The sequence below is a fragment of the Calidris pugnax genome, unplaced genomic scaffold, assembly GCF_001431845.1.
Source record: "Calidris pugnax isolate Ruff unplaced genomic scaffold, ASM143184v1 scaffold34, whole genome shotgun sequence".
NCBI lineage: Eukaryota > Metazoa > Chordata > Aves > Charadriiformes > Scolopacidae > Calidris > Calidris pugnax.
Window position 1 is genome coordinate 4,835,677 of NW_015090771.1, and position 9,441 is coordinate 4,845,117.

The 9,441-nt window shown below is 37.5% G+C and overlaps 1 long non-coding RNA gene across 1 annotated transcript in view; it reads right to left on the reverse strand.

Annotated features, from left to right (window-relative positions):
- The window catches only part of LOC106887288, a 15,988-nt gene extending 6,614 nt beyond the window's left edge, over positions 1 to 9,374 (reverse strand). The window contains exons 1-2 of the long non-coding RNA XR_001411845.1: positions 9,307 to 9,374; positions 8,984 to 9,034 (exon numbers count right to left, since the gene is read on the reverse strand). This is a non-coding gene — a long non-coding RNA (uncharacterized LOC106887288). The remainder of the gene's footprint in view (positions 1 to 8,983; positions 9,035 to 9,306) is intronic.
- Positions 9,375 to 9,441: the final 67 nt, after the last annotated feature.

Below are 9,441 nucleotides of genomic sequence, written 5' to 3' on the forward strand. Positions count from 1 at the left end.
GTGAGCTTTCATTCTGCTGAATTTTATAAACTTCTGTTGTAAAACAAAAGAAAGTTTAAATGGCAGCCTTAACTCAAAATACTTGATCCCTGTTTTGGCTTGGCCCTCCTGAAGTGCTTAAATTTTCACCATTGTATCAAAGACCTCAAGATGATGCGTGTGTTTAATTGGGAGAAACCCCCACTTTTCTACTATCTCAATAGCTTAAAATTGCTTTTGTGAACTTGGATGGCATGGTTGTATTTGAAGACTCGATAGGCCTATATGTAAGGTGCTGAAATGGGGTAAGTAATGGTATATGCAAAGTGTTTACTGCTATAGTAGTTTATCTAATACAAACCACAGAACCGAATCATCGTTGTATATAAATATTATGAAGCCAAAAACACGGTTTCATCCTAAGAGAAAAAAGGATTGCAGTGGGTAAAAAGAACAGGAGAAACTTGGACTTCACTTAAGCCTACAATCAAGTGATTAGTACCTTATTTGGGCTGTGTATGCCCAGTGGTTTGCAGTATCTCACTGTGATTATTCTTCCCTGGAGTTACAGTAATCTTTCTTACAGGTGTCACATGAGCTGCGCCTGTATTGTGACTATAAATAAAATGTTCCTTCTTTCTATTAAAGAGCATTTACATGTTGAACTTCTCAGACACCTTAAAAAAAAAAAAAGGCACTATACTTGTACACCTGGCATATTAGTATGACTTAAATGCTGTCGGGTGCTTTGCGTTTATGAAACAAGCTTTCTTAAATGCCTAATCTAAATTTACACCTGGATTTAAAAGGTTAACTCGACTAAGAGGTTAACCTTTAGAGACCTGCTGCTGTGTGATGCTTAATCCAATGCCAGAAATCTACTTGAAGCCACTGTAAATTGACATTTTTATGGTAGGTGCTTAGCACTCCCATGTGGATATAAATGGTACTAAATGTTAATTATTCACTGCTGTGTTCTTGGAAAGACAGCTACAAGTCGGGTAGCAGCAAAAAGAGCTTTGCTAAATGCTGCTATGAACTCTAGTACTGGATTTGCTTCCCTCCTTAAAATAAGAGGAGGGGAGAGGGTGGGGAAAAAAATGAAAGAAAAAAACAATCAAGACTGTATTTATATTTTAAGTTGCACTACCTTCATGTAATGCAGAAATAAAGCTCAGTAGCACAGACAGAACTGGGAAGTATTTTAAGAGATAAGAGAGAATTCTCTTAATTAGATTACTGCAAATCCACTTATCTGTATCTTAAATTGGAATCTGTTCAAACTCTGGCTTTCTCCCATGAGTAGCATCTGGCTAGACAATTTATCCTAGTTCTTTGGTACTAACCCAAATTAGTTTTTGCATTTTAGTAGATACAAAGTATGATTTGCAGTTCTAGAGATGAGATCTATTATATTCAGTGCAAGGTGAAGTCCTTCCATTTACTTGAAATGAACTTTCCCATAGCTTGTCAGGTTTTTTTAATTAAAAAAAAATAAATCTTAAAGATTCATGGGGTAATTCTGAAAACATGTCTAATCTGTCAGATGTACTGGAAGTATTTTTTCTTACTGGCAGACTTAACAGCTGTAAAACTCCATTGTCACTTTGATATTTTTGCAATATATGTTTTGGACTTACCTAGAAGTCTTCTTAAGCACATAAAATTAGAGCAGTACTGTAAGATTGAACACTTCTGAATTTAAGTGTTCTATATCAGGCATTGTAAAATCAATGTCTTAAATTCAGTTACTGAAAAAAGGGGTCTTAAAAATAAATACTTCTGTTGAACATCATTCTAATGAGTGTTGCTGCTTAAGTGCACATGAAAAATATATCCTTAGTGTGCCACTGAAGTAACTTATGTTAGCCTTCATATATACTTCATGGTGCTTCTAGTGTCTAACAAAAAAATATTGTGCTGAGAAACTGAGAATGGAGACAGGCTTTTGTTCTAGTACTTACAAGAAGAAGGAAAGAAGCAGCAGCCATTGAAGTAGATGGTGATCCTATATTGCTTCTTACATGACATTGGGCTACACCTAATTTTTAAATAATGTAGAATTAAATTGTTTATGTGTAACAGTGCTGCAAAAAAACCTATAAGGAAATAGGTTTCCTTAATTCTGCACTTAATTCTACAGAACAGGCATATGTCTTGTGCTGGTTCTCCTCTGTAAAACAGAATATAAAAATAAACCTGAACTCAGAGATGCTTGGAGACTTTAAAATATTTAAATATGGTTAGCAAACTGTCATAAGCTCTTCCTTCAAGCTGTCACTAATAGTTTCTGTAACAAGAAGAAAGTGCTGTAATGCTTAAAGCATACTGAAGCTTTTCCTAGTGGGGTTAAGTTTCCATGGATGTAACCATGTGACTAAATCATACTAACCTAGAAAGAAGCACATAGTTATTTCAGGCTAGGTCTAGGTAACCTAAATATTGTAGGGAAAAGTTCTAGTTCTAAACTCATCTCTTATTTCAGTAATCATTCCTGACAAAACACTTAGAATGCCTGAATGATGTTTTAAGATGAAGTACTGATATTGTGCAGTTTCCAGTGTTTTATCTAAAATACTTGTTTTGAGGAGATCTCCTCTCCTGGTTAAAATTAGTGCTTAAAAACTCAGGAATTCCTATTTGACCTTGTTTTCAATGAAAATATTTTTAATTCCCAAGGACTTGGAGTTTAGCAAATATTATGAGAAGCTTGTTTTCTGTGGCTGTTTGCTGTGGGCTGACCTTTAACTTTAAAGATGCAACCTGTCCTCCCCCAGGTGGGAGAAAAGGGCAAACCAGCTCTTGCTGGAAGAAGCAGTTTGTCACTTTGAGTTCAAAGGATACTGGGTGGGTGCTCCAGGCAGCCTTCTCCATACTAGAGTGGAAAAGGGATGCTGTATTATACCATTGTATTTAATATTCACTCTTTTTCAAGTGATTCTGTATTGGTTGGCCCAGTCCTCCTTCCCCTAGATGAGTGAGTGGTTTTGTCCTTTACTTGCTGTACGGGTAGTCATAACCAGCTCTAGTTCTGGTAAATGTCAATGGAAAAAACGTAGATCCATTGTATACAGTGCCTGAGGTGTTTTTAAAGTCTCTACATGCGGGTTTCTTCTAGCAGAAATACTCTTTCCAGCTGTGCCTATATAATATTAATCTCAGCTTTTGTATTTGCCTTCTGCATAGTAAGGTCGTTAGGGGGTGTAGCATTTGTGCAACTGCAAAGACCAATCACAGAAAAATCTCCTTTGTGCCAATTGAGATGAATTTTTACAAAATAACTTTGCTGAAATGCGTTTGAAGGTTTAAAGGTGACTTGGCGCTTTTTTTTTTTTTTTATAATAGAAAAAGTGGTCAGAAACTATTCTGAAGAAAAGGTGCCTTGATCAGCTGGGGACCCAAGCACCGTGCAGGCACGTGTGTGTGGAGAAGGGTTTATCTTCTCTGGGAAGATAAACTAGGTTGTAATTACATAGTGGGTTGTGAGCCATCAATGCTTGTCCTTTTCAGCTCCTTTCAGACTGAGGGCACGGTACCAAAGGTGGCAATAAGCTGAAAAGCATAGTGAAGATCACTAGCAAATGAAAACTTATGAAAGGGCTGGAAAGGGAGCCATCAGAGAGCTGCATTCTGATCCAACAGGGGATATAATCTGGTATTCCTGCATGCGAGTTGCATTTAAAACGAGTGGGTCTGTTTGTTTTTAAATTATTATTGCTATTGTTTTTAATTGGAGGTGGTGGGAGTGCTGAGAATATCAAGAGGAAATTTATCTCCCTGCTTACTTCTGCCAGTGAATTATTTGTATATGGACCTTAAACAATATTGCTGAACTCCAACCCCTCTTCCATTTTGAGTAACCTGTTATCTGTGCTTCCTTACTCCTGTAAAGATTGTTTTTGCATTCCACTTTTTTCAGTTTGTTGCCACTGAAAATACTGCTGACACTTTAGCCTCAGCTGCTTTGGGCTCCTCTCTGAGGTTATTTGCTTCTATTAACTGCATTTTCTAAATGGCTCAATACAGAAGAGTAGGATTTACATCTGAGAAGGCTCCAAAATTAACACTAAAGCCAAAAGGTATTCTCACCAGACACACTTTTGCCCAATTTGAAATTATTTTCAAGTACAAAGCCTAACATCTTAGGGCATACTTCTTATCTCAGGACTCAACTATTGCTCTCTAAATGTTTAGTGCATTGTGTTTTCTAAATGGTTTCAATAGGATTTACATTTGAGAAGGCTCCAAAAGTAACACTAAAGCCAAAAGGTATTCTCACCAGACACACATTTGCCCAATTTGAAACTTGAAATTATTTTCAAGTACAAAACCTAACATCTTAGGGCATACTTTTTATCTCAGGACTCAACTATTGCTCTCTAAATGCTTAGTGCATTCACTGATGTTTATTTTCCTGATTCACGAGAGCATGTGGGAGCTGTGAAAAAAATGAAATTCTGGGTGTTTGAGGTCAAGGTCACACCAAGGAACCTGAAAGTAAAAGAGGAAACAATGGTTTGATGGCTGTGGTTCTTGTGCTTTCCATGTGACTTTGAGGAGAACTCTAAAGGCTTCTGTAAAAACAGTACAGGGTGTCCCTTTTAACCGCAACGTGGTTTCATCCTCACTGGCTGAGAGCTTTTCTTGCGTGGTTTCTCCTCGGTTCAATCTGTAGCTCTGTACATTAATTGGAGCTACGTATCCAACCTGGGAAAAATGGGGCAAGAAAAGCTGTTGGCTGCTGAGGAACCCTAGCTGGTCATACAGGAATGCTGTAATGTTGACCTTTTTTTTTATAGCTTTAGGGCCAAGTTCTGCAAACGCTGTATGGTGTAATGCTACAATAACAAATAATACTACTTGGAGACCTTTTATGCTGGTAGTTTCTACCAATGTTTGCAAAGTGGGCCTAGTTTTTACATAAATTGTTCCTAATTAGCAAGAGTTGGCTTTTCTGATGCAAAACTTTCAGGCTAACACTTTCTAGCATGTCAGCTATTTTGGTTAAGTGGGTGATAACTCAGTGTTGTGGTTTGCTGTATATCACGAGACTGGAGTTGTGATTTAGAGGATGTTGCAATCTATGTTCACTGTGTGTGTAAAAAAAAAAAAAAAAAAAAAAACCAAAAAAACCACCCCAAAAAAAAAAAAAAAAAAAAAAAAAAAAAAAAACCCAAAAAAAAAAAAAAAAAAAACACACCCCTCTCTCCCTGCAAAAAAACCCCAAAGCCCCAAACCTAACCCCCCCCCAAACCCGTGGTTTACTCAGCACATACAAACTGAAACTTCTTATGGTCAGCCTATGTACTAACAAATGCAATACTTTGTTGTACTACTTATGTGACCACACATCTTTTAAAAATCAAAAACCTATGTCCATTTATGGTGCTAATGATCTCTTTAAAAAAAAAAAATAGCAAGAGCTGGTATTCTCTTCTTACCCATGAACTTTTAAGGAAAGTTATTGTGACACCTTTTCAATAAAGCAAAATTTCTCTGTGTATTAAGCCTGTTCCCAATGTTTTTTTTTATACAAATATGACCCTTTTCTATTTCTGTTTTTTATATAAAAATTGCAAAATATTATAGTAAGTATTTTTAGTGCAGGAAAATGTAGTATAGACCCACATACACTCCTACCATGTCCAAAATTAAATTTACATACATGCTTAGGATAGCTAATCTTCTGAAACTCGGTCTAATATAAGAATTGGGTAGGATTAAGGCATAGGCTAATAATTAAAAAAATAATAATAATTCTTTAGCTTTGTCATTATTGTTGAAGCCTTGGAGACAGAGAGGATGAGAAGTGGACAAAACCGTGTTAGGAGAACAACGATTATGCAGTGTAGATCTATCTTTTGCTGAAGCTTCTCAAAAACAAACTTGTGAAGGAACATGACCACGTAACCATAGCTAAAGAACAGAAGTGAAACTTGCCATGATTACCAAGGCAATTCATAGTAGGACATTATAAAAACACATAAAAGAGCCTTAAACTAGGATTGTTTAGATTGTGGAACAGCAAAGTATTTTTCTAATTTGGCTTTAAAGCTTCGCAAGCAACCTTCTCTTAAGATGAGAAACTACCTTGTGCCTTCTGTTGCAGAAGTTATTGTTGTTTCCTCCCCCCTGCCTTTGGTTGTGATTTTTGTCCTGCATATAATGAAGGACAAGAGGCTTCTTTGGGCAGCAGTACCTACATTTTCTGTCCATGGAGAATACAAAACGTTTAGTTCTTGTTAAAGGCCCTTTCCTTCCCAACCTGCAGTTATAAAAGTGTCTGCCTCTAACACACTTGGAAATCCAACTCTGAAATAAATATGATGCCCTTAACTGAGAGGGAGTTGTGAGCATGTAGGGTGGGTGCCGCATCCAGGTGCACACTGGTGAAGGGATAGGGTGCCCTGGAACACTGCGGCACACTTCTCCAAAGTTGTGGCACCCTGAGGTTTTGATCACTAAACCACTAACTTTCATATACTGGAAGAAGTTCTCGTGAGCCACTTGTACCTCGTACTTCAAGAAATAAACAGGTTTCTTTATTTTACGAAACTTCTGTGCCTGTGCAAAGAATATTCCAGGTCTAGAGTTAGATCATTGAAAGTGGAAACAAACCCACCATCTAGGGTAGAAGCAGGGCTGGCTGGGTGTTTGTGTTGAGAGGAGATGGATAGTTGGGTAATGATGGTCTGTATTCTGTCTTGCTAATTCTCCCGGTGCTTGCTTTAGCAGTAGGGCACTTGGAAGAGCCAAAGATAGAACAAAGACATCCATAAATGCAACTGTCCTATCTTTTAATTGCTAGATGCTTTGGAGAAAACTGGTTGTCTTTTTTAATTTATAAAAAAAAAAGGTGCAATATTTTTTGAAATATTAAGAGATAGATGGCTGCATGTTTAAATGCCCTGCAAAAATGGAAGCTGTGAGAGGGTGTGACGTGCACTGGACCTAGAGCAGATTTTTTTGCATTAGCGCCTGTCAGTGCACTAGTGTCTAACTTATAACTTTAAAATATTTTCAGTATTTTTTTTTATAAGGAGAGTGTTTTTTGTCAATCAAGTGCCTGTGGAAATAAAAATCCAGAAGTTGCCTGCGAGCTTAAGCGAAACATATAAAAACACAGCTCATACTTGAAGAAAATGAGTGCTAACTCATCAGCTGTACAGGATAACTGGTCGAGAGTTTTAAGGACTGTTAGTAAGATTCAAAGGCCAAGATAAAGTTTGAGAAAGGAATATTATATTGCTTTTGAGAATTTACAGTGTTAATTAAACTTGAAATGTTTCTGCTTGGGCCTTAACTCTGTAACTTGGTTAAAGAAAAATAATTTGACCTATATTTTTTATTTAACACTTGTTTTAATGACAGACTTGACTCTGGTGGGGTTTTTTGTTTGCTTATTACGTGGAGGTGTTTTTACCTTTTAAAATTAGAGTCACCAAATGATTTGATTCCACAATTTCAGGCAAAACAGTTTGCAGAATGGATTTTCCTTAAGTGCAGAATTAAATTGAGGTGGTTTTCATTACATTGAATATGTAGTTATTCAGGGTATGCAGAATATTAGTAAAGTACTGGTTTATGTTTTGCTATTAATTTTATGCTTTAAAAAGAGGCTATTGGTTCTAATTGGCAAATCTGACTTTAATGTTGCAACAACTTCTGGCATTTTTAAGTGGAAACATTCATTTAATGATGCTTCAGAGCAAAGTTTATATTTGATCAGTACAGTCAGTTAAAAGTATGAAAATAGTGTTGTTTTTACCTGTGTTAATGTGAAACTTAATCTCTTGGTAACCTAGAATTGGCTGTATGCCACAAAAAACAATCTTCCAACTGCATATGGAGGCAAGAAGAGAATTTCTTTATCTCGTGCTGCTTCTAAACTAGACTGAGAAGGAAGTGAGGCTGCATTACTCTTCTGTAAAGAAAATGGGCAAAACTGGTCATGTGTTTGAGCTGTACTGAACAGCTTAGCTTCTGATTTTCAGATTGCACAACTTTAAACTTTCCTTGAGGCTCAAATTTTAAAATGTCTTTGGTTCAGATAAATCTTTGCCCATTTCTGTATTTTTTTTTCTAATGGATGCATTTCATTGGTGTACACTGTAATTAACCAATGAATTTCTGCCAGATATGGACAAAACAAACTGCATTCTGTTCTGCCAAATTAAATCTGTTTTCTACCTTATTAGTTTTTCTACCTTGTTTCATCTATGGCTAGTAAAATACCCATTTGCTGTTTATATTAGATTAAAGGGAGGTTGCATCCAGTTGCCTTAATTGCTTGGAGGAACACTGTCCTTCATCATTTGAAGCTTTATGTATTTCTAGAATTCCTGTAACTTCTGTACAATTGCAATAAAACCTTTTTAATATAGTCCAGCCACTATTTTAAGATCCACTTGTTGCTATCTTTACTGTATGTTCAACTAGTTAAAAAAAAAAAAACAACCACCACCCTTTTTAATGGGTAAGCACTATTTGATCTGTGTGTTTTTGTTTCGGGGAGGTCACTTCAAAGATGGTGTTTCTCTTGTTTTGCCCACAGTGCTTTCCTCCTGTAGTGAGAGACTAAAATCACCGATGCTGCAGCAGATGGTTTGGGATGCCATGCAGTAGCGTTTTTCAACATCTACCTACCTTTGTATAGATGAAATTTTTAGGCTGTTGATCAGCTGGAGAAAGTGCACCAAGGTGTGTTTTGCAGAGAAGGGGAAAGCTACCCTGAAAACCAGTTAAGTTTGGGGTGGCCGAGGGGGTACTTGGTTTTTTGGTGTGTGGTGGTTTTTTTTTGTTTTTGTTGATTGGTTTTGGTTTGGTGTGTTTGGGGTTTTTGTTTGTTTGGGTGTTTTTTTTGCTCTGGGGAAGGACAAGAACTAACCCCACTGTTCCTCTAAAAAGTAGGCCCAGTGCTGTCCTGCGCTTGCCAAGCAGTTCCTTCACCTTTCTCCCACCTTAGTCCTTGGTTATGAAAAACAGAAGATTTTTTTTGTGTTACCTGGAAGTGCCAGCTTTTGTCTTGGGGATGGATCCTCTTGTCTTTCCTTCCCTAATAAAAAGAGATTTTTGCATGAGAGGCATTTAGAAGTGAAGTCCTATGGGGCTGTAAGGAGCACTCACTTTGATGGTTTTTTTTTTTTACTAGATGAACATATATGCGCTTCTGTTCGATTAAATCATTTTAAAGTCTACAGCTTTTGATACCCTCACCCGAGGACCTAAAAACCAAACCCCATACCCTACCCCGCCCCCCAAAAAAACCCAAAACAGACAAAAAAACCCAAATCCCACCCCCCCGCTAGAACTAATTTTAATTTTCACCGTCTTTAGCAAAGCCTCCTTCGATAATCGCCTGGATCTTCCGTACCCCACCTCTGCCGCTGGCTCCGGGCCCCTGCTCCTCCCGCCGAGCGGAGCCCGGCCCTGAGGCGGCCCCGCTGCCCGCCCACAGCCCGC